The 26,197-nt window shown below is 39.3% G+C and overlaps 1 protein-coding gene across 1 annotated transcript in view; it reads right to left on the reverse strand.

Annotated features, from left to right (window-relative positions):
* LOC147341575 (uncharacterized) overlaps nucleotides 1-26,197 on the reverse strand; it is a 75,928-nt gene that overhangs the window by 34,107 nt on the left and 15,624 nt on the right. The gene's annotated exons all lie outside the window — the stretch shown is intronic.

The raw sequence follows: 26,197 nt of genomic DNA on the forward strand, positions 1-26,197 counted from the left end.
GTTCCATCAAAATCTAGTTTCTTCCTACATGAGTGGTTTAAATTCTTCTATTGAAACAGAAACTTTAGGGGCTTGCCTGGGGGCTCAGTGGTAAAGAATCTGCCTGCCAATGCAGGAGATATGGGTTGAATCCCTGGTCTGGGAAGATCCCACATGCCGCAGATCAAGTAAATCTGTGTCTCAACTATTGAGCCTGCACTCTAAAGCCCATGAGCTACAACCACTGAGCCCACATGCCGCGGCTACTGAAGTCTGAGCATCATAGAGCCCACGCCCTGCAACAAGAGAAGCCAATACAATGAGAAGCCGGCACAACAATGAAGAATAGCCCCTGCTTGCCACAACTAGAGAAAGCCTGCACAGCAATGAAGAACCCAGCATGGGCAAAAATAAAGAAAAAAAATTGTCAAAAGCTAACAACATCGCAAACGAAGCAACTGACAAAGAATTAATCTCAAAAATATACAAGCTGCTCATGCAGCTCAATTGCAGAAAATTAAACGACCCAATCAAAAAATGGGCTGAAGAACTAAACAAACATTTCTCCAAAGAAGACATACAGATGGCTAACACATGAAAAGATGTTCAACATCACTCATTATCAGAGAAATGCAAATCAAAACCACAATGAGGTACCATCTCAATGCCAGTGAGAATGGCAGCTATCAAAATCACAAACAGTAAATGCTGGAGAGGGTGCAGAGAAAAGGGAACCTTCTTACAGTGTTGGTGGGAATGCAAATGAGTACAGCCACATGGAGAACAGTGTGGAGATTCCTTAAAAGACTGGAAATAGAACTGCCATATGACACAGCAATCCCACTGCTGGGCATATACACCGAGGAAACCAGAATTGAAAGAGACATGTGTCCCCCAGTGTTCATCGCAGCACTGTTTACAATAGCTAGGACATGGAAGCAATCTAGATGTCCATCGGCAGACAAATGGATAAGAGAGCTGTGGTACATATACACAATGGAATATTACTCAGCCATTAAAAAGAATGCATTTAGATCAGTTCTAATGAGGTGGATGAACCTGGAGCCTATTATACAGAGTGAAATAAGTCAGAAAGAAAAACACCAATACATTATACTAATGCATATATATGGAATTTACAAAGATGGTAACAATGACCCTATGTGCAAGATAGCAGAAGAGACACAGATGTAAAGAACAGTCTTTTGGACTCTGTGGGAGATGGCGAGTGTAGGATGCTTTGAGAGAATAGCACTGAAACATGTATATTGTCATATGTGAAACAGATCACCAGTCCAGGTTCGATACATGAGACAGGGTGTTCAGGGCTGGTGTCCTGGGATGACCCAGAGGGATGGGATGAGGAGGGAGTTTGGAGGGGGGTTCAAGATGGGGAACACTTGTACACCCATGGCTGATTCATGTCAGGTATGGCAAAAACCACTACAATATTGTAAAGTAATTAGCCTCCAATTAAAATAAAGCAATTAATTTTTAAAAAGCTAATGACAAAGTGCTATCATAAAAAAAAAAGAAATAGCAACTTTAGTAAAGTTGCAGGATAAAAATTAATACACAGAAATCCCTTGCATTCCTATACACTAACAAAGAAAAATCAGAAAGAGAATTTAAGGAGAAACTCCAATCACTACTTCAACAAAAAGAATAAAATACCTAGGAATCAACCTACCTAATGAGACAAAAGACTAAAATGAAGAAAACACTAAGACACTGATGAAAAAATCAAAATACAAATAGATGGAGAGATATACCATGTTCTTGGATCACAAGAATCAATATTATGAAAATGACCATACTACCAGAGGCAATCTACAGATTCAATGCAATCCCTATCAAATTCCCAAATGGCAGTTTCACAGAACTAGAAGAAAAAATTTTACAATATGTGTGGAAACACAACAGACCCCAAATAGCCAAAGCAATCTTGAAAAAGAAAAACGGAGCTAGAGGAATCAACCTTGCCGACTTCAGACTATACTACAAAGCTACAGTAATCAAGACAGTATGGTATTGGCACAAAACCAGACTTATAGATCAGTGGAGGTTCCTAATTTCAAATTTTACTGGGACTTTTCTTGGTTTGATGTGTAAAACTTTTGAAACACACAGCACATCTAGATCTGAAACCATTTTCATAATTAGTGAACTGATACAATGGTGGTCAGATATTTACCTTCAGTATGTTTGCTAGCAAGTAGTTTTAGCAAAGTTGGGAATAAAGGACATTTCTTTGATGCTTTCTCATTTCTTTTCACTAGTCTATCTCAATGTGCGGACTTCCAAGTCCAGTACCTCAGCCCCTTTGTTTGCTTCTGACTAGGGCCTATCTAAACAGTTTAGACAGTAGTATATGTTACAGCATATACACTACATAATAACAGTATAATGCCATGTAATGGTGCTTTCAGGCTTCACCGTTGGCTCAGCAATAAAGAATCTGCCTGCAATGCAGCACATGCAGGAGATGTGAGTTTGATCCCTGGGTTGGGAAAAAAACCCTGGGGGAAGGCATGGCAACTCCTTTGGCTAGAGAATCCCATGGAGACAGGAGCCTGGCGTTCTACAGTCCATAGGATGGCAAAGAGCCCAAACATGACTGAAGCAATTGAGCATGTGTGCATGGTGCTTTTTAATCTCTCAGGCTCCTTTTAATGAATGCTTACATGATTCAGGCTAAAGTGTTCATGGCCAGAAGCTTTACCCCTGATCTGAAAAGCAAGATACTATAGGAGTTGTGTGCAAGCTCTTGAGTCCAAGTGCCCTAGATGCAAACTTTGACTTTATCAATTCTTCACTGAATGGCCTTGAGAAAGTGAATTAACCCTCCTGTGTCTCACTTTTCTTAAAGGCAACATAGGGATAATAACAATACCTACATTAGAGCTGTTATGAGGATTAAAAAGATCATACAATATTACTACTTAACCAGGTTATTGAGCACTTAGACATGATTATAAGTCTAATGAATTTATTAATTCATTTTATGTGAATATTAGATGTGAGAGAAATTGATGTTTTACCCCAGAAGGATGGACCATAATGGGGAAGTTCAAAAAAATCAGCACACTCATTGCAGAAATGCTTTGGAGGAAGGTGGTATTCAAGCGACATCTCTATGAAAGCAAATATTAGATATTCTCACATACAATGTTAGACCTAGTATCCAAAAAATTATTAGATCAAATATTTTTACAGAAAGCATATACTTCTATCAGATTTTCACATCACTGATGACATTTCTAAAAAGCTACTGATGGCTGTTTTCTCATTTATAACCCAGTCTCCAATAAACAACTGCAATGGGACTGACCATGGCAGTAAGGATAAAAATATGACCAAGCATTTCTCATATTACAGCTGAGGGCAACTGAGCCAAGAACTCCCAACTGTGTTTTAGTTCAGATCTGTTTCATCACACAGGCAAAAAATTATGGAGATGTTGAATAACAACTGCCACATACTAAGTGTCTATTATGAGCTAGGCATTTTGTGCCTGGCACTACATACACTTTATTTTTAACCCTCATGACAAACCCTGAAAGCTGAAACATAGTTGGCCTCATTTTACAGATGAGGCAAATAGTTAAGATGAACTGAGTAAAATCCCCAGGGTCACATATTAAGTAAGTAGCTAAGCTATGATTTAAGTCCAGGTAGGTCTGATTCCAAAGTCCATGTTTTCCACTAAACCTTGAGACTTCGCTCATTATTTTTAACTGACTGGGCATGCTGGAGATGAAAAACACAAGTACGTCATTTGCTACTTAATCATCTTGTTTAATGCTCACCAAAACCATACGAAGTGGGTAGGGATATTTACCAGTATTTTACTTACGAAGCATCTGAGGTACTAAGAGACTAAAGAAGTCCTCGCTAAGGTCACACAGTGTGTGATACTCGTGCAATCTGGAATCGATGCCCTTAGCACCTATGTTCTCAAGCAGTGTTGTCCAGTAGAAATAGGATATGAGTCCCATGTGTAATATTGAATTGTCTAGCAGCCACATTAAAAAGTAAAATGACACAAGTGAATTTTGATTTATTTTACTTAAACCAATATATCCAAAATATCATTTCAACATAGAGTCAATATAAAGCAATCGAGATATTTTACTTCTTTGTATGTAGTCTTCAAAACTCAATATTTCCTGAATTCAGACTAGCTAAATTTCACGTGCCAGATGGCCACCTGTGGGTAATAGCTTTGTATTAGACTGGGGAGCTCTAGATCTTAATGTAGAGAGGCTAAAGTTTGAACAGAAGAAAGAGAAGCTTCAGTTCTCACTGACCTGCAGATGTGTCCTTAAAAGGTTTTCCTTTTGGTGTACTCAAAATTGTTTCTCATCAGAAGATACAAAAGTGCAGAGGCTTCATTCCTGGTTGAGCCAATTTGTGACAGCACTTTAAAACCTCGTAGCAAAATGCAGCACACATGTTTACCCTTCCTTTGAAAAAGGCCGAGGGAAACTAAACAATAGGAAAAACATAAAGAATTATCTGAAAAACCATAAAACAGAAATCAATCAACTATCAAGTGCCTACAGTATTCTCCCTAAAACTAAGCTGGGTGCGTTGAGGATACACAATCAACATAAGATTAGGGCACCGCTCTGGAGAACCCAAGCTAGATAAAAACATACAGACCAGCAAGTATTAATGAACGACTGAAATGATGACTCATTTCATGATGATGGTCTCAATTTGGGCCATAAAAATGGGAAGGCCAATCTGCATGACTTACTCTTTTGCTTTATATTTAAACAGTTCCTTACGTTGTAAACTTCCAAATGCTGGGGAAATTATATCTATTCAGCAAAGAAAGTTGATCTTTTAACAAAATGGCATATAGATGAAGTGTAGACACACAAACATAAACACGTGCATCCTCTACTCATAAACAGTGCTGAGTAAAATACAGGTTGGCATAGAAAAAGTACACAAGTGACTATCTAATGCTCAAAACAGGCAAAGGACTGCTACTTTTGGAATGTATTCACTCTGCTTTGTGGAATATAAGCTGTACATAGAACATAGGCTTATTGCAAACTTCCATGCTTACATGTCTCGGCAAGTGAGTACTTAGCTGCTCCAGGGTACACAGTGGATTTTTTCAGGGAGTGTGAAGCTAGATTCTTTCAAAATCATTCTCAGGAATATTGGATTTAAACCCATATTATAGGAATCAACGTAAGGCTAGGGCCTAATATCAATATTATTTCTCAGAAATATTGAATTTAAGCCCATATTATAGGAATCTATCTTTTTATCACCTTAACACTAAGTACGATGCTTCTTACTTTTTATGCATCTTCATCTATTAATGAACATTTAATAAATGTTTTCTAGCTGGCATTGAAAAAAATCTCATCAATGGTTTCACCAGATCAAATAAACCTTGTTGGGCAAGATACTCCTGTATGAAAATACAGGAAGGGAAGGCACAGCAGTAGAGTAGTTAATCTGCTATAGGAAGTCTTCTGTCACTTCTCTGAGTAGGCAATGACCAAAATTATCAATGACCTTGTAATGCCAATTCCAATGGACTCCCTTTCCACCTTATCTTGTTAGGCCACTCTGTATTGCATAATACTGCTGATACTCTCTTCTCCTTTGCTTCTTTCTTGCCTTTCTTCCTATTTCTGTGACTGCTCTCTTTCATCTCCTCCATAGACTCCTCTTCCAATCCCTTCTATGTTGCTTTTCTCCAACATACTGCTCTTAACTTTTTGTTGTTGTTCTTGCTCTTCCAGCGGAACTTAAACCACTCCCAGGGCTCCAACTGCCACTGGTATGCTGATGAGCTCCCTAACTCACTCCGTTTCAGCTAAACTGAACTTTTAGTTCCTAGAATTTCAAGCTCTATCCCTTCTCCCTAGAATGTTTTTCCTTGAGCTTTTCAAAAGGCTGGCCCCTTTTCATATTTCAGGTCTCATTTTATTTTATTTTATTTTTAATTTTATTTTTAAACTTTACATAATTGTATTAGTTTTGCCAAATATCAAAATGAATATGCCACAGGTATACATGTGTTCCCCATCCTGAACCCTCCTCCCTCCTCCCTCCCCATACCATCCCTCTGGGTCGTCCCAGTGCACTAGCCCCAAGCATCCAGTATCGTGTATCGAACCTGGACTGGCAACTTGTTTCTACAAACCCAAATACCAACTATATGACATTCTGGAAAAGCAAGACTGGGGAGGCAGTAAAAAGACTGTAGATTTCCAGGGGGTGGTGGGGAGGGGAGTGGTGAATTGATGGATATTTTTAGGGCACTTAAAATACTTTGTTTGATACTAAGATGGGTACATGCCACTTGTCCAAACCCATGGGATATGCACCAAGAACGAGCCTTAATGTGCACTGTGCACCTTGTTGTTTAGCTGCTAAGTCGTGTCTGACTCTTTTGAGACCACATGGGCTTTAGCCTGCCAGGGTCCTTTTCCATGGGCTTTCCCAGGCAAGAATACAGGAGTCGGTAGCCGTTTCCTTCTCCAGGGGATCTTCCAAGCCCAGAGATCGAACCTGCATCTCCTGCATTGGCAGGCGAGTTCTTTTTACCACGGAGCCACCAGGGAAGCCCACGTGCAAGATTATTATGTGTCAATGTAAGTTCATCCATTGTAATGAACACAGCAGTCTGCTGGCAGATGTTGATAATGGGGGAGACTGTATGTATCTATGTGAGGGGGGGAATATATAGGAAATTACTGAATTTCCCATTGGATTTTGCTATGAAGTTAAAACTGGTTTCAAAACATAAAGTCTTAATTTAAAAAGTTAAAATATACAAATAAGTGACAAACCCATCAAAAGTAACTCCCACAAATCATTATCTTCTATCTCAGCACCTGGTTTCCTTCCAAGAACTTGTTCCAATTACTGTTTTATTTACTTAGTTACTTTCTATCCGCCTCTCACCCACTGATAGCTTCATAAGAACAGAGATTATGCTTCTGAACTACATTTAAGGAGATTTTCTCCTCCCTGCAACAATTTTCTTAATAAAAATCTAATTATGTTGCTTTCATGCTCCCTGACACCTAAAACATGAAATCCAACTCCTAGACATGAGGACACAATCATCTGGTCCCCACTGACCTCTTCAAGTCTATCTCAGTTGCTGAGTCCAAACTAAATCCTAACTTGAGTGCTGCAGAGAAATGTTGCTCAATTAGTGTTTCCTGTCCTTCCATTTCCCCTCAGTTCTCTGTAGGCTTCCTTCATCCTAATGGTATTTCTGATGCACATCAATGTGTGCTTTCCTCTACTGGACAATAAGTCTTCACACTGTATCCTTGACACAAAGTCTGACACCAGGAATTGCCCATCCAGTCACTGTTCGTTAAATGAGTTATTTCTGAATCACTTTCTCTTAGTTTCTTGTCATATGTTTCCACTGAACTCAGTTTTTCATTTATTTCTTTATTCACAAAATTGCGTTAAAGAATGGCAATTTAAAAATAAACCTTCAAAATCAACTACTTTCTCTGTCAATTTACGACAATAAGTTGCCATACAAATAATGACAAAAAATTTGCTCAGCTAGCCTATTCCACAAATCAGTTAACTGCATTTCTCTTGCTGGAGTTATACATACCAGGGTGGAGGCCTAGACTGTGCCTTTCCATAATTTTAACTTCATCTTGGTTTCTGATGCTTTTAATTCTTTTTAAAAATCTATCAAAAATAGACCAGAAATAAATCTTTGCTATCTGTTTGAGTCATATTTATTCCTAAAAGCCTAGTCTGAAGTTTTAGTTTACATGAGGTAAATGGCCTGAAAATTTGGAGTCCCCAGATACAATTAGCCCTGAAAGGAAGGATTCATTCATCTGAACATGTATTGAGTACCTACCACTTGCAAGAGATCACACAAGGCCCTGGGACTTTATAAGTGGTCTCTGCTTTCAAAGTGCTTATACATGACCTCACTCACAGCTTACATATCTTCAGCATGATAATACTTTAAGTACTTTAAAAAGAAGCCAAAGAGAAGAAAGATTGGCAATTGGTAATTTTTAAATGATACTCCTCAAAGCAGCCTACTGGGAAAAAAAAAAAAAAAAGGAATACCAAGATGAAATTAAAAGCACATGCTGATTTTAGGGAATCAGTGGTCAGGCCCTCTTTTTGTATTTTGCTGTTCTGTATTAATGTTTACGAAGGCAGGATTTACTGGCTTCATCATATGAGGTCTGGAGATCCTATTCCCCTGATCTTTCTTACCATGAAGCAAGACCACTTGGAGCCACAAAGATTTGTTCCCTACCTTACTAATGAATGCTCACAGTGAGGCAAAGATGTTTCAGCAACACTTCAGACTGCCCATTTTTAAGAAAAGCAAGATGAATACCAAATAGTTTTTTCATTAATGGGTTGTGGCCTCCATTATTTAAAAGTTGACTCTACAAAACATAAAAAAAAAAATGTTTTTTGCAGAAACAGTTTATGCTGCTCCCCCTAAAATGAGAGAACAGGTTTACCAATACCTGTTGATCAAACCACTGCTTGAAAAATAACAAAGGAAACTATTAGCAAGGTGAAAAGACAGGCTTCAGAATGGGAGAAAATAATAGCAAATGAAGCAACCGACAAACAACTAATCTCAAAAATATACAAGCAACTCCTACAGCTCAACTCTAGAAAAATAAATGACCCAATCAAAAAATGGGCCAAAGATCTAAATAGACATTTCTCCAAAGAAGACATACAGATGGCTAACAAACACATGAAAAGATGCTCAACATCACTCATTATCAGAGAAATGCAAATCAAAACCACTATGAGATGCCATTTCACACCAGTCAGAATGGCTGCGATCCAAAAGTCTACAAATAATAAATGCTGGAGAGGGTGTGGAGAAAAGGGAACCCTCTTACACTGTTGGTGGGAATGCAAACTAGTACAGCCACTATGGAGAACAGTGTGGAGATTCCTTAAAAAACTGGAAATAGAACTGCCTTATGATCCAGCAATCCCACTGCTGGGCATACACACTGAGGAAACCAGAAGGGAAAGAGACACGTGTACCCCAATGTTCATCGCAGCACTGTTTATAATAGCCAGGACATGGAAGCAACCTAGATGTCCATCAGCAGATGAATGGATAAGAAAGCTGTGGTACATATACACAATGGAGTATTACTCAGCCATTAAAAAGAATACATTTGAATCAGTTCTAATGAGGTGGATGAAACTGGAGCCTATTATACAGAGTGAAGTAAGCCAGAAGGACAAACACCAATACAGTATACTAACGCATATATATGGAATTTAGAAAGATGGTAACGATAACCCTGTATACGAGACAGGAAAACAGACACTGATGTATAGAACAGGCTTATGGACTCTGTGGGAGAGGGAGAGGGTGGGAAGATTTGGGAGAATGGCATTGAAACATGTGAAATGTCATGTATGAAACGAGATGCCAGTCCAGGTTCAATGCACGATGCTGGATGCTTGGGGCTGGTGCACTGGGACGACCCAGAGGGATGGTATGGGGAGGGAGGAGGGAGGAGGGTTCAGGATAGGGAACACATGTATAATTTTTTTTTAATTAAAATTGAATAAAAAAATTAAAAAAAAAAGAAAAATAACAATAAGTAGCTTAACATAATCTAAAAGCATTTGTGCCATCTTTCAACTTGGAAATCACAAAACACTATATAAACTACATCCATACTTAACTGCATAATTTTACATAGAAGAAAAAATTTCTTTTTTCAGTATAACACAGCAAATGCAGAACTAGTATGGGAAGTATATTTTCTATTGACCTAATCCTATTGCTTCTCAATTAAGAAATCAGTAAATTAAAAATGGATACAAGATGACTAGTTTTTGTATTTCTCTGACAGAAAAGATGTAAGAAACAAAGTAATGTAAGAATTAAGGAAAACATTAATTCTGTTTTAGAAGTCTATTATCTAATTTGCTTTTAATGTATGTTTAGTACATGTTTAGCCACTGGTGACAAATTAAACCCTCTATGAATAGAGAAAATAACAGGTATCACAATTGAAAGACTACACAAACTGCTTGAAGGTTCCTTAGATACTAATCAGAAATAGGCTGCAGAATCTCTTTATGAAGTATTAAATATGTTCGGACTAATGTGCAACCCCAATTCATTTTTTATTATGCCAGTAAATAAGATATTTGATTTCAAAGTTTGCACTGTATTCCTTCCTCCTATTCAGATACTCCTTTTTTATTTAACACACAACTCTTGGTAGATGACAGGTACTATCCTAAGTGCTTTACAAATATTAACTCACTTTTTTATTGTGGGACTGGAGGAGGAAAGGGGGACTGCATATGGGCACCAAAGATCTTTTGGAGATGATGGAATGACTGGATTGTAATGATTGCAGAACTTTGTAAACTTACTAAAATAGAGATATAAAAGAAGCTAGGATTTGTAGAGAAATATCCATTGGTTTGTGATCCTTTGTGTTTAGAAAAAAATGCATTGTTAATGTCTCCAGCCTTGCTCTCCTACACCTTAAGAAACAAATTAGCAGGTTACAACTTGGCCATAAGTAAAAACAAACACCAAAATAGAAGATAGTTATTTTGAGGCACTATCCTGCTATCTTTTTGTCTGTTGGCTTCCCAATTAAAGTATTTTCCTTGCCTCAACACATCATTTTTCAGATTCATTGACCTGTCTTGTGGCAAGCAGAGTGAGCTTGGACTCGATTATCAAGCAGACCCAAAACGTGCTGGCTACCAATGGACTCTTCCCACAGTGCTTCTTCATCCCATATGGACTCCTACAAGGGCAATGAGCATCAGGACATCCTCTGAACCTGATCTGGTCAGCTTCAAAACAACCAAAGAAATCTTCCCCTAGCCATGTGTATGAAGAATCTCAAGCTCACTATCATCATCATATCAGTCGAATAGCCATTACATTTTAAGAAATGATAGTTCGAGTGGAGAACAAGATGGCGGAGGAGTAGGTGGACTAGGAGTACATCTCCCTCCATGGATACATCAGGAATACACCTTCGGACACAGAAGTCCATGCAGAACACCAGCTGAGAGTCAACAGGAGTACCTGACCAGCAGAAAAGAATATATAGAACCACGCAAAAACTCAGTAGGACGAAGGAACTAGGGGGAGAAACAGGAATGTTACTAAGACAGGACATGCCCTTGGCAGATGGGGGGAACTGAAGCAGGGGTCTGATCCCCACATCAGGGCAATTGTCTGAGTCAGAGGAGAAACATTTCATGCTGAGGGTGAAACAGCTAATGTATGGCAGCCTAAATGGAATGAGAATCAGACAGTCCTTGCTGCAGCCATACGTACCCCGGACAAGGACGCAGTCCCCTAGAAGGCTAAGCAGCTGGGAGCTGGAGCGTAGAGATTATGGAGCATTCCCAGGGTGAGGGCTGCTGTTGACTGCAGAGAGATGGACCAAGGGGATGTGAGCGAGGAGACTGTGGTGTGAAATGCCTGTGGAGGAAAGCCAGGGAGCCATGGAAGCAAGGTGATACTGCTGAGTCATGCATAGCGGGTGGAGCCATCAAATAGCCTCTCTCCCTACAGGCCCGGATCAGCTGAGGAACAATAGAGAGGCTGGCCCATCAGGTGCCTGATGCACAGAACTACAGAGTAGGACCCCACCCAGGGTGCCCCTTTAAGTGCCTGACACACCAATCTATAGAATAAGACCCCAGCCAGGGGGGCCCTCTATGTGCTGATGTGTGGAACAACAGAGACGGACCACAGGCAAGGGGGCCCTCTAAGTGCCTGAATGGGCAGATCTATGGAGAAAGAGTAGCCAAAGAGGCCTTCTGATCACTAGCTACCAGAGGCTTGAAAAAAAGACTCTGTTAGGGCCATAAATTCTGCAGCTGAGACAGTCCATGTCCTTGCACCCTTGGCGCCACCAGGGTCCCCGCAACCCAAGTAGCTGCATTTCCTTCACACTCAACCCTCACTGGGGCAGATCTACCACAAGCAAAAAAAAAAATAAGTCTTCCGTCTATGCATGTGGGATCACTTCAGTTGTTTCCAGCTCTTTGCAACCCTGTGGTAGGTGGCCTACCAGGCTTCTCTGTCGGGGGATTCTCCAGACAAGAATATTGGAGTGTATTGGCTAATACTGGTTGCCATATCCTTCTAGAGCACTATATTTTCTGCTGCCCTAGCCACCAACTCCCCTGAGTACCTGGTGCTTCCAGAACCCCTGCAACCCAAGCAGCTGTACACCTCCACAACTGGCCATCACTGGGGCAGAACCCAAATCCTCCAGGGCAGCCTCAGGAGCAAGCCTCAGGAGCAAATCCCAGTGGACGACCCACATGCAGAGGTGGAAATAAAACCACAATTGAAACCCAGGGCCGAGCCAAAACCTTCGCACCAGCTATACAAGCTGCAGACTAAACCCACACAATCAACTAGGCAGATTCTGTGTCTACAGAATATATAAAAGGACAATGAGAGCTCCCACCAAAAAAAAAAAAAAATGCACTAGTTCTGATAGCTGTGTACACTGGAGGCAAGAACACACAGGAGTAGGACCAGATTAGAATCTGAGCTACCTCCACAGCAGGTCCAGAGACCAGCACGGTGTTGGGGGGCACCCTAGGGAGGTGAGGTGGACTGTGACTCCCAGCAAGGAAAAGGACTCTGACAGCAGTGGCTCAAGAGAAACATTTATTATTCTTATGTTTTGAATTGTTCTGGAGTTTCTTTTGGATTTTTTTCTTTTCTTTTCCTTTTTCATTCCTTCCCCCAATGTTGTAGTTATTGATTTTATTGGCACTATGAAATCTAATTAAACGTTTGAGTTTTTTTTTTTTTTTAATAACACCTTTTGTTGTTATAAAACACCTTTGCTTCTATGTTGGGCTTTTGCAGTCCTGTGAAGTTTTCCTTTTTTTTTTTTTCCCTTTCCTCTTCCTTTTCTCTTCTTTATTCTTTAATTTTAATTTTTTAAACCTATTATTGTTTTTCCTAAAATTATTCCTTTATTTGCTTTTCCTAAAGTTCTTCTCCCTTTGCAGTTAATCTTTAATGTATATAAAACTTCTTTATTTACCTCTATTTAATTTTGTATATCTAGTCTTTCGTTCCTTCCCTCTCAACATATGTGTTAGTTTTGTTTTCATTGGTTATTCCCCACTTGGAAGCTTGCTTTAGTTTTGTTTTGCAGTTTTTGCTTTAGTTAGTATTTTCTTTTTAATTTTTTAAAGCTATTTTTATTTATTTATTTTTAAAATTTATTTATTTCACTTGGAGGCTAATTACTTTATAATATTGTAGTTGTTTTGCCATACATTAACATGAATCAGCCAAGGGTGTACATGTGCTCCAGTTTTTTTCTTCACTGGTACATACATTTTTGATTTCCTTTGTTGGACGGGTCAATCTATTGTACTTTGTTTTTGTTGGACTGTTTTGATTTTGCTTACGGGTATATATGTGTATATTCCATTGTTTTAATTAATATTTGCCTCATTTTGTAACTGTAATTTGTCTGAGGTTCATCTTTGGTTGCTCATTCTTGGATATTTGTTTTATCTCACTTAATTCCATAACCTGCTTATTTAACTTCTATGCAGAGTACATCATGAGAAACGCTGGGCTGGAAGAAGCACAAGCTGGAATCAAGATTGCTGGGAGAAATATCAATAACCTCATATATGCAGATGACACCACCCTTATGGCAGAAAGTGAAGAGGAACTAAAAAGCCTCTTGATGAAAGTGAAAGAGGAGAGTGAAAATGTAGGCTTAAAGCTCAACATTCAGGAAACGAAGATCATGGCATCTGGTCCCATCACTTCATGGGAAATAGATGGGGAAACAGTGGGAACAGTGTCAGACTTTATTTTTCTGGGCTCCAAAATCACTGCAGATGGTGACTGCAGCCATGAAATTAAAAGACGCTTACTCCTTGGAAGAAAAGTTATGACCAACCTAGACAGCATATTGAAAAGCAGAGACATTACTTTGCCAACAAAGGTTCGTCTAGTCAAGGCTATGGTCTTTCCAGTGGTCATGTATGGCTGTGAGAGTTAGACTGTGAAGGAAGCTGAGTGCCGAAGAATTGATGCTTTTGAACTGTGGTGTTGGAGAAGACTCTTGAGAGTCCCTTGAGCTGCAAGGAGATCCAACCAGTCCATTCTGAAGGAGATCAGCCCTGGGATTTCTTTGGAAGGAATGATGCTAAAGCTGAAACTCCAGTACTTTGGCCACCTCATGCGAAGAGTTGACTCAATGGAAAAGACTGTGATGCTGGGAGGGGTTGGGGGCAGGAGGAGAAGGGGATGACAGAGGATGAGATGGCTGGATGGCATCACTAAATCAATGGACGTGAGTCTGAGTGAACTCCGGGAGTTGGTGATAGACAGGGAAGCCTTGTGTGCTGGGATTCATGGGGTTGCAAAGAGTCGGACACGACTGAGTGACTGAACTGAACTGAATGCCATAACAAATCACTTGTGAAATCTTCACTCCTTACCAGACATCAAGTCCTGAGCCTTTGGAGTGGGAGCAGTGACTCCAAGGTCCTAGACGACCAGAGAACTAACCCTAGGTAGTATCAAATGGTGAGAAATCCCACAAAGGAAAGCACTTGAATACAAGACCCAGCATCACCCAACACTAGTAACACCCTGTGCAGGATGCTTCATCCCCACAAACAAAACAAAACTACAAACCAAATCAGCAGCAGCAGGATTCCAACCTCATTCAGCCTTGCCCAAGAAAGGAAAAACAAACAAACAAACAAAAAAATACTCAGCACAAATTTCAACCTATATGAAGATTACACAAACCACTGGACCAACTTTAGGAGGGCAGACCAAAAGGAAGAAAGAACTCAACCTTGAAGCCTGGGAAAAGGAGACCTCAAACACCATAAGGTGAAGAGAAAATAATGAAAAGGCAGAGAAAAAATGCACAGATGAAGGAACAAACTAGAAACACAGAAAGTCCAAATAAACGAAGAGGAAATAGGCAAACTACCTGAAAAAGAATTCAGAATAACGATACTAAAGGTGATCAAAAACCTTGAGAATAGAATGGAGAAAATGCAAGAATCAACTAACAAAGACCTAGAAGAATTAAAGAATAAATATACAAAGAGAAACGACACAATTACTGAAATTAAAAATACTCTAGAAGGAATTAATAGCAGAATATCTGAAGCAGAGGAAGGGATCAGTTAGCTGGAAGATAAAGAGGTGGAAATAACTGCTGAAGAGCAGATTAAAGTAAAAAGAATGAAAAGAACTGAGGATAGTCTCAGAGACCTCTGGGACAATATTAAATGCACCAACATTAGAATTATGGGGGTCCCAGAAGAAGAGAAAAAGAAAGGGTATGAGAAAAGTTGTTAAAAGATTATAATTGAAACTTTCCACAACATGGAAAAGGAAATGGCCAATCAAGTCCAAGAGGTGCAAAGAGTCCCATACAGGATAAACCCAAGGAGAAACATGCCAAGACACATACGAATCAAACTAACAAAGACTAAACACAAAGAAAGAATATTAAAAGCAGCAAGGGAGAAGCAACAAGTAACATACAGGGAAACTCCATAAGTTTAACAGCTGATCTTTCAGCAGAAACTGTGCAGGCCAGAAGGGAATGGCACAATATATTTAAAGTACTGTGCCGGGAGCCACCACGGGAGATCCCACCCAGGACAAAGGCCATGTGGAGAGGACCTGGCAGGCAAAGGCAGAACAGGACTTGAGGGACTCCCTGGACCTGCTCGAGCATCGACCCCGAAACCAAAATCTGTCTGTCTACTGTTTGTTATATTATGCCTTTCACCAACTCTTCTGACATTTACAGGGGGCTATCCCTGACCACCTTTCTCTGAAAAAAAAAAAAAATCAACTTAGGGCTCTAGTTAATAAGTCTCCTGGACTTGAAAGGAGCATTTTTACTTTAACCCCTCTGTTACGGCAGGTTTATCCACACTGTTGCAACTAACACACATGATTGTTCACAACACCCCAAGCATAACCTTCGAGCAATAAAAAAGCTTTATTAGAATAATACTGCATTGTTGAGCCAATGTTTGCTACCGAGTTTCCTTGTCCTTTACCCAATGTGCGTCTGGGAGTGCATTAGCAAGTATAGTTGGTATGCAAGAAAAACAAGCAGTAGCCTTGGCATTAGCAACATAAAACCCTTGAGTTAGTAAGTTCTTTCTTTGTTGTAACCCACTGCACCCTTGCTCCATAAGAATGTAGCTCTGTTTCCTGAGGCAGACTGCAGACTGGAAAGATAAAGGGAAAGCAGGTTTTCTGGGTGACCAACCTTTATCAAGAAAGACTTACAAAATGTTAACAGGCCACAGGGCCAGAAGATGATGTACACAACATAAGACCCTTGTTTATGAAAAGCAATGCAGAAAATGTCCTGGTTTTGATAAAGGTGAAACTGATGTAATGTTGAGCTGACTCTGCATGACTTTGTATCTTTCACTTCTGGAAATATGTAACTTAGGGTATAAAAGCTGCTTTTCAAAATAAAACTGCAGACCCGGCTTCATCAGAGCTTGGTCTCCCCATGTCATTCTTTTTGTCCTTTTCTCTCCTTTTCTCTCTCTGTTCTTCTTTCCGGATGACTACTTGGAGCACAAGGGCTCTCTGTTCACTTTTTCGCCTGGGCTTCTAAGACCCGATCGGGAAGGCGCCCTGTGTCTTCACCAGGGAGAGGGCATCCTGCATCCTCACTCCTCCGAAAGGGCACCTGCGGCCTCTGTGAACAGAGCAAGTTCCGTGTCAGGAACTTTATTGGCTTTCTGTGTAAACCAAAGAAGATCAAGCCTCTTTCTCTCTTTACTTTCCTTATTGCCAATGCCATCATCCTGAGGGAATCCCTGGATCCAATGGGGGCTGGACCCCGGTAGTAATGAAATGGAAAAATCTACAACCAAGATTACTCTACCTGGCAAGGATCTCATTCAAAATTAATGGAGAAATCAAAAACTTTTCAAACAAGCAAAAGTTAAGAGAATTCAGTACCATCAAACCAGCTTTACAACAAATGTTACAGGGACTATATACTCAGGAAATACAAGAGAAGAAAAAGATCTACAAAAACAAACCCCAAACTATTAAGACAACGGCGTTAGGAATATATCAATAATTACTTTAAGTGCAAACGATTTAAATGCTCCAACCAAAAGACAGACTAGCCAAATGGATACAAAAACAAGACTCATGTATATGCTGTCTACAAGAAACCCACTTCACACCTAAAGACACATATAGACTGAAAGTGAGAGGATGGAAAAATATATTCCATGGAAATGGAAAGCAAAAGAAAGCTGGGGTAGCAATCCTCATATTAGACAAAGTAGACCTTAGGATAAAGAATATTACAAGAGATAAGGAAGGACACTACATAATGATCAAGGGATCAATCCAACAGGAAGACATAACAATTGTAAACATCTATGCACCCAACATAGGAGCACCTCAATACATAAGATAAGCACTAACAGACAGAAAAGGAGAATTTGACAGTAACACAATAATAGTAGGAGACTAACACCCCACTCACACCAATGGACAGATCATCAAAACAGAAAATTAATAATGAAACACAAGTCTTAAATGATACATTAGATGAAATGGGTCTCATTGATATCTTCAGGACATTCCATCCAAATGCAGAATACACCTTTTTCTCAAGTGCACATGGAACATTCTCCAGGATTTGACCACATCTCGGGTCACAAATGAAACCTCAGTAAATTTAAGAAAATTGAAATCATATCAAGCATCTTTTCTGACCACGCTATGAGATGAGATGAGGTTTTTTCACAAGAAAAAAACTGTAAGAAACACAAACAGCTGGAGATTGAACAACACGTTTCTAAAGAACCAACAGGTTACTGAAGAAATCAAAAGGGAAATCAAAAAATTTCAGAAAAAAATGACAATGAAAACACGACAACTCAAAACGGGATGCAGCAAAAGCAGTTCTAAGAGGGAAGTTGATAACAATACAATCCTACCTCAAGAAACAAGAAAAACATTGAACAGACAACCTAACTTTACACCTAAAACAACTGGAAAAAGAACAAAAAAACTGAAAATTAGTAGAAGGAAAGAAATCAAAAGATCTGAGCAGAAATCAATGAAAAAGAAAGGAAAGAAACAATAATAAAGATTAATAAAACGAAAAGCTGGTTCTTTGAGAAGATCAACAAAATTGACAAACCCTTAGCCAGACTCATTAAGAAAAAAAGAGAGAAGAATCAAATCAACAAAGTTATAAATGGAGAGGTTATAACACATGATGCAGAAATACAAAGGATTATAAGAGACTATTACAAACAAGTATATGGCAATAAAATGGATAAACTGGAAGAAAAGGACAGATTCATAGAAAAGTTCAGTCTTCCATGACTGAACCAGGAAGAAAGAGATATTATGAACAGCCCAATTACAAGCACTGAAATTGAAAATGTGATCAAAAATCTCCCAAAAAACAAAAGCCCAGGACCTGATGGCTTCACAGGAGAACTCTATCAAACCTTTAGAGAAGAGCTAATGTTTATCTTTCTAAAACTCTTTCAAAAACTTGCAGAGAAAAACAAACAAACAAACAAACACTTGCAGAGAAAGGAACACTTCCAAACTCATTCTATGAGGCCACCATCACCATGATACCAAAACCAAAGACAACACCAAAAAAGAAAACGACAGGCCAATAACACTGATGAACATAGATTCAAAAATCCTCAACAAAATTTTAGCAAACAGAATTCAATAACACATTAAAAAGCTCATAGACCATGATGAAGTTGGGTTTATTCCAGGGATGCAAGGATTCATCAACATAGGCAAATCAATTAATGTGATACGCCATATTAACCAATGGAAAGATAGAAACTGTATAATCTGAATAGATGCAGAAAAACCCTTTGACAAAATTCAGCACCCATTTATGATTAAAACTCTTAGAAAAATGGGCATAGAATGAACCTACCTCAACATCAAATCAGATCAGATCAGAGAGTCGCTCAGTCGTGTCCGACTCTTTGCGACCCCATGAATCGCAGCACGCCAGGCCTCCCTGTCCATCACCAACTCCCGGAGTTCACTCAAACTCACGTCCATTGATTTAGTGATGCCATCCAGCCATCTCATCCTCTGTCATCCCCTTCTCCTCTTGCCCCCAATCCCTCCCAGCATCAGAGTCTTTTCCAATGAGTCAACTCTTCACATGAGGTGGCCAAAGTACTGGAGTTTCAGCTTTAGCATCATTCCTTCCAAAGAAATCCCAGGGCTGATCTCCTTCAGAATGGACTGGTTGGATCTCCTTGCAGTCCAAGGGACTCTCAAGAGTCTTCTCCAACAGTTCAAAAGCATCAATTCTTTGGCGCTCAGCCTTCTTCACAGTCCAACTCTCACATCCATACATGACCACAGGAAAAACCATAGCCTTGACTAGATTTGTTGGCAAAATAATTTCTCTGCTTTTTAATATGCTATCTAGGTTGGTCATAACTTGCCTTCCAAGGAGTAAGCATCTTTTAATTTCATGGCTGCAGTCACCATCTGCAGTGATTTTGGAGCCCAGAAAAATGAAGTCTGACACTGTTTCCACTGTTTCCCCATCTATTTCCCATGAAGTGGTGGGACTGGATGCCATGATCTTCGTTTCCTGAATGTTGAGCTTTAAGCCTACATTTTCACTCTCCTCTTTCACTTTTATCAAGAGGCTTTTTAGTTTCTCTTCACTTTCTGCCATAAGGGTGGTGTCATCTGCACATCTGAGGTTACTGATATTTCTCCTGGCAATCTTGATTCCAGCTTGTGTTTCTTCCAGTCCAGTGTTTCTCATGATGTACGCTGCATATAAGTTAAATAAGCAGGGTGACAATATACAGCCTTGATGTACTCCTTTTCCTATTTGGAACCAGTCTGTAGTTCCATGTCCAGTTCTAACTGTTGCTTCCTGACCTGCATACAAATTTCTCAAGAAGCAGATCAGGTGGTCTGCTATTTCCATCTCTTTCAGAATTTTCCACAGTTTATTGTGATCCACACAGTCAAAGGCTTTGGCATATTCAATAATGCAGAAATAGATGCTTTCCTGGAACTCTCTTGCTTTTTCCATGATCCAGCGGATGTTGGCAATTTGATCTCTAGTTCCTCTGCCTTTTCTAAAACCAGCTTGAACATCAGGAAGTTCATGGTTCACGTATTGCTGAAGCCTGGCTTGGAGAATTTTGAGCATGACTTTACTAGCGTGTGAGATGAGTGCAATTGTGCAGTAGTTTGAGCATTCTTTGGCATTGCTTTTCTTTGGGATTGGAATGAAAACCGACCTTTTCCAGTCCTGTGGCCACTGCTGAGTTTTCCAAATTTGCTGGCATATTGAGTGTAGCACTTTCACAGCATCATCTTTCAGAATTTGGAATAGCTCAATTGCAATTCTGTCACCTCCACTAGCTTTGTGCGTAGTGATGCTTTCTAAGGCCCACTTGACTTCACATTCCAGGATGTCTGGTGCTAAGTCAGTGATCACACCATCGTGATTATCTGGGTCGTGAAGATCTTTTTTGTACAGTTCTTCTGTGTATTCTTGCCATCTCGTCTTAATATCTTCTGCTTCTGTTAGGTCCATACCATTTATGTCCTTTATCAAGCCCATCTTTGCATGAAATATTCCTTTGGTATCTCTGATTTTCTTGAAGAGATCTCTAGTCTTTCCCATTCTGTTGTTTTCCTCTATTTCTTTGCATTGATCACTGAAGAAGGCTTTCTTATCTCTTCTTGCTATTCTTTGGAACTCTGCATTCAGAAGTTTATATCTTTCCTTTTCTCCTTTGTTTTTCACTTCTCTTCTTTTCAAGGTCATATAAGATAAAACTACAGTAAACATCATTCTCAATGGTGAAAAACTGAAAACATTCCCCCTAAGATGAGGAACAAATTCACCACTAGTCAACATAGTTTTGTAAGTCCTAGCTACAGCAGTCACAGAAGAAAAAGAAATAAAAGGAATCCAGATGGAAAAGAAGAAGTAAAGCTCTCACTGTTTGCAGATGACATGATAATGTACATAGAAAACCCGAAAGATACTATCAGAAAATTAATAGACCTAATAAGTGAATTTAGCAAAGTTGCAGGATACAAAATCAGTACTCAGAAATCACTTGCATTTCTATATACTAACAACGAAAAATCAGAAAAAGAAATTAAGGAATTAATTCCATTCACCATTGCAACAGAAAGAATTAAATATCTAGGAATAAACTACCTAAGGAAGCAAAAGAACTGTAAACAGAAAATTATAAGACACTGATGAAAGAAATCAAAGACGACATAAACAGATGGAAGGATATTCCATGTTCCTGGGAAGGAGGAATCAATATTGTGAAAATGACTATACTACCAAATGCAATCTATAGATTCAGTGTGATCCCTATCAAATGACCAATGGCACTTTTCACAGAACTAGAACAAAATATTTCACCATTCCTATGGAAACACATAACACCCTGAATAGCCAAAGCAATACTGAGAAAGAAGAACAGAACTGGAGGCATCAACTTTCCTGATTTCAAATTATAGTACAAAGCTGCAGTCATCGAGACAGTATGTTACTGGTAGAAAAACAGAAATATAGACCAATGGAACAAGATAGAAATCCCAGAAATAAACCCATGGACCTATGGGTATCTTATTTCTGACAAAGGAGGCAAGAACATACAATGGGGCAGAGACAGCCTCTTCAATGAATGGTGCTGGGAAAACTGAACAGCTACATGTAAAAGAATGAAATTAGAACACTTCCTAACAGCACACACAAAGATAAGCTCAAAATGGATTAAAGACCTAAATGTAAGACCAGAAACTATACAACTCTTAGAGGAAAACATAGGCAGAACACTCGATGACATAAATCAAAGCCAGATCCTCTATGACCCACCTCCTAGAGTAATGGAAATAAAAACAAAAGTAAACAAGTGGGACCTGATTAAACTTAAAAGCCTTTGCACAGCAAAGGGTACTATAAGGAAGGTGAAAAGACAACCCTCAGAATGGGAGAAAAAAATAGCAAATGAAACAACAGACACAGGATTAATTTCCAAAATATACAAGTAGCGCATACAACTCAATACCAGAAAAACAAACAACCCAATCAAAAAGTGGGGAAAAGAGCAAAACAGACATTTCTCCAAAGAAGACATACAGATGGCTAACAAACACATGAAAAGATACTCAACATTGCTCATTATTAGAGAAATGCAAATCAAAACTACAATGAGGTATCACCTCATACCGGTCAGAATGGCCATCATCAAAAAGTCTACAAACAATGAATGCCGGAGAGCATGTGGAGAAAAGGGAATGCCCTTGCACTGTTGGCGGGAATGTAGATTGATACAGCCACTAAGGCAGACGGTATGGAGATTCCTTTCAAAACTAGGAATAAAACTGCCATATGACCCAGCAGTCCCACTCCTAGGCATATACCCTGAGGAAACCAAAACTGAAAAAAATGCATGTATCCCATTGTCCACTGCAGCACTCTTTACAATACCTAGAACATGGAAGCAACCTAGATGTCCATCGACAGATGAATGGATAAAGAAGTTGTCGTACATATACACAATGGAATATTACTCAGCCATAAAAAGCAACACATTTGAGTCAGCTCTGATGAGGTGGATGAACCTAGACCCTATTACACAGAGTGAAGTAAGTCAAAAAAAGAAAGATAAATATCGTATACTGACACATATATACAGAATCTAGAAAAATGATACTGAAAAATTTATTTGCAGGGCAGCATGGAGAAACAGACAAGGAGAATAGACTTATGGATCTGGGAGGAGGGGAGGATAGGGTGAGATGTATGAGAGTAACACAGAAACGTACATTACCGTATCTAAAGAAGACAGCCAACAGGAATTTGCTGTTGTCTCAGGAAACTCAAACAGGGGCTCTGTATCAACCTAGAGGGGTGGGATGGGGTGGGAAATGGGAGGGAGTTTCTAAAGGGAGGGGATATATGTATACCTATGGCTGATTCATGTTGAAGTTTGATAGAAAATGACAAAAATCTGTAAAGCCGCTGCTGCTGCTAGGTTGCTTCAGTCGTGTCCAACTCTGTGTGACTCCATAGACGGCAGCCCACCAAGCTCCCCCATCCCTGGGATTCTCCAGGCAAGAACACTGGAGTGGGTTGCCATTTCCTCATCCAATGCATGAAAGTGAATACTGAAAGTGAAGTCCTTCAGTCGTCACTGACTTTTAGCGGCCCCATGGACTGCAGCCTACCAGGCTCCTCCATCCATGGGATTTTCCAGGCAAGAGTATTGGAGTGGGGTGCCATTGCCTTCTCTGTCTGTAAAGCAATTATCCTTTAATTTAAAAAAAATTAGAATGAGATCTAAAAAAAAACAAAACAAAACAATATGCAACTTGTAACAGATTTATTGGTAACGATGATAGACAGAATCCTGGAATGGTGCTCCATCTTTCTGGCTATTTTCATAGTCTACTTTTTTTTTTAAAATGGGGTAGTGTTTAGAAGCATGGGCTCATGATAATTGGCAAGATCTGAATCCTGATCTGCTACCATCTAGCTATATGACATTAAGCTCCCTGTGAGCTTCACTTCTCTGACTTTAAAATGGGAAAAACAGAGACTTCCCTGGCGGTCCATTGGTTAAGACTCCACACTGGCATTGTGAGGGGCCTAGGTTCAAACCATAGTCAAGCAACTAGATCCCACATGCTGCAACTAAGAGTTTGCATGCCACAGTGAAAAGATCCTGCATCCCGAGAAGATCAAAGACCCTGTGCTGCAACTAAGACCCATGGAGCTACGTAAGTAAAAAAAAAAATTTTAATGGGAAAAATAACAGCATCTACATCGCAAAGCTAGTGTGAGAATTAAAGGTCAGTTCTCATTTGTACTTTTATTCTGATTGAGGTTTAATTTACATACAACAAGATTTACCTATTTTAAATTTATCATTCAATTACTTCTAGTAAATTTACGGAGTTGTCCATTTATTACAATCTAGTCATTCCCATCATCTCAAAAAGATCTGTGGTGCCCATCTGCAGTTCCCTTTTCTACCTCCAGTCCACAATAAAAAATGAGCTAATATTTCTAAATCACTTAGGATAGTGCCTGTCATCTACCAAGAGATGTATGTTACATAAATAAAAAATGTCTGAACAGGAGGAAGAAATACAATGCAAACCATGAAACCAAATGTCTGATTTACTGGCATAATAAAAAATGAATTTGGGTTGCATTTTAATCAGAACAAACTTAATACTTCATATAAAGATACTGTAGCTTATTTCTGATTAGTATCTAATTTAGTTTTCCCTTATAAGCCTCTTTGAAAGCACAGTCCTGGTTTCCATAGTAAATCTGGAGGCCTGAGCAATTAACTGAATTACTTTGAGAAGGGGAAAGAAAAGAAAAAAATATCTGTGTAACTCAGATGAAAAGCCAGCAAGAGTTTTCACTTTTGACTTCTCCTGCTACTGTTACCTCACATTATGATTATATGGGCTCCCCTGGTAGCTCAGCGAGTAAAGAAACCTCCTGCAATTCAGGAAACCTGGGTTCAACCTCTCAGTTGAGAAGATCCCCTGGAGGAGGAAATGGCAACCCACTGCAGCATTCTTGCCTGGAGAATCCCAGGGACAGAGGAGCCTGTTGGGCTACAGTCTATGTGGTCCCAAAGAATCAGACACGACTGAGCAACTAAGCAATGCACATAGTTATATAGTGTTTATTCAAAGCTCTCTAACATCCATGATCTCATTGTACACCTTCAACAATCCTGCAAGCTAACGGCTTTCAATTTCTTCTTCTATTTTTTAATCATAGCAATGATGATTTCTACTGAGAGGCAAGCATCTGAGTAAAACCAACAAGCACCTGACAAGGGAAGCCAGCCAGCCAGCCTGCCTGGACATCTTCTGGCTTCACAAGACACCTATTTCACCAGGTATTTGGATAAACGGACTCAATCATAATTTGGGCTAAAAATGACTGGATATTTTCATAAAAGTATGAAAAAAAACCCTGTTTTTAAACACAAAAATAACAGAGAAGGAGAATAAGGAACAAATTATTAACAGTCCAACTCTCTCATTTTAAGGATGAGTCTCGATAATTTCTTGAGGTCACACTAGGTCTGCCACCCAAGTTTCCTGACTTCTTACTGGGGGCTCTTCTACTGTACTAAGCTTCATCTGCCTAGTTAATTTTTGTGTATTTTCTTTGCAATGATACTGACTAAATTCTAACTTTTCATTTTTACCTTGAAACACTGAGTGAAAAATGATATGGTATCTAATACTGTTAGGGAAACTTCCATAGCAGTATTTCCTTCAAGAAGTGCCTGATGGAAAATGTTTGCTTCAGTTGTTGTAGAACCTGAGATTTAAAAAACAAAAAAAAAGGAAATTAAAACTGTATGACACAGGGATTCACATAACAGTTTTGAATGATTTTCTCTCCCAAAGACTCAGAGAGAGAGACAAGCAAAAAGACACCAGGCTCTCAGTACCTGCAGACTTAATGAGTTTCGCTGTATTTACTCCTTAGTCAAATACCATCTGGGTTAATCAATTCTGCTATTTTTTACTTCAGCTCTGTATCAGCAGCTCTGTAACAAATAAATAGGTGCCTACTTCCTTGTAAACAAGATGTGAGTGATGATCTAGGTATGTACCTAAGAAATAACGTGGGAGGCATTTTAGGCTGTGCTGCTAATTATATGGGCAAAAATGAGAAATCATAGAAAAGCAGCTATGTTATGTACAGGGGTTCCCTATGGCCTGATGTTTTCCATGATGCCAATGGTGTGAGACTTGTTTCTAAATCAGAAGGAAAACAAAGCATCTGGGCCAACTGAAAGACACAGCTTCAATACATTGTTACAAGAGACAAAGAGCAAAGCTGAAGGCTGTACCACTCCCATTTTTTTGGAAAGGTCCTGAGTCTAGTAGCTCAGTATCCATCTGCTCAAGACATTTGTGTTTATGATTAGTCCTCATGGCAGAGCCAGTTCTGCTGGCTTCCTCTTATGCAACCTCTAAAGGACTGTCTGGTAATGAACATTGTGTCACTCTTTGACTTTTTATTAAGATTTGCTTTCAGAGAATAGCTTTCATGTATATAACCCTCTAGCTTCCTATTGAACTTGTCAATATTTCAACCTG

This window comes from Bos grunniens, chromosome X (assembly GCF_055505025.1).
Source record: "Bos grunniens cultivar Pamir isolate PY7600 chromosome X, Bosgru_T2T1.0, whole genome shotgun sequence".
Classification (NCBI taxonomy): domain Eukaryota; kingdom Metazoa; phylum Chordata; class Mammalia; order Artiodactyla; family Bovidae; genus Bos; species Bos grunniens.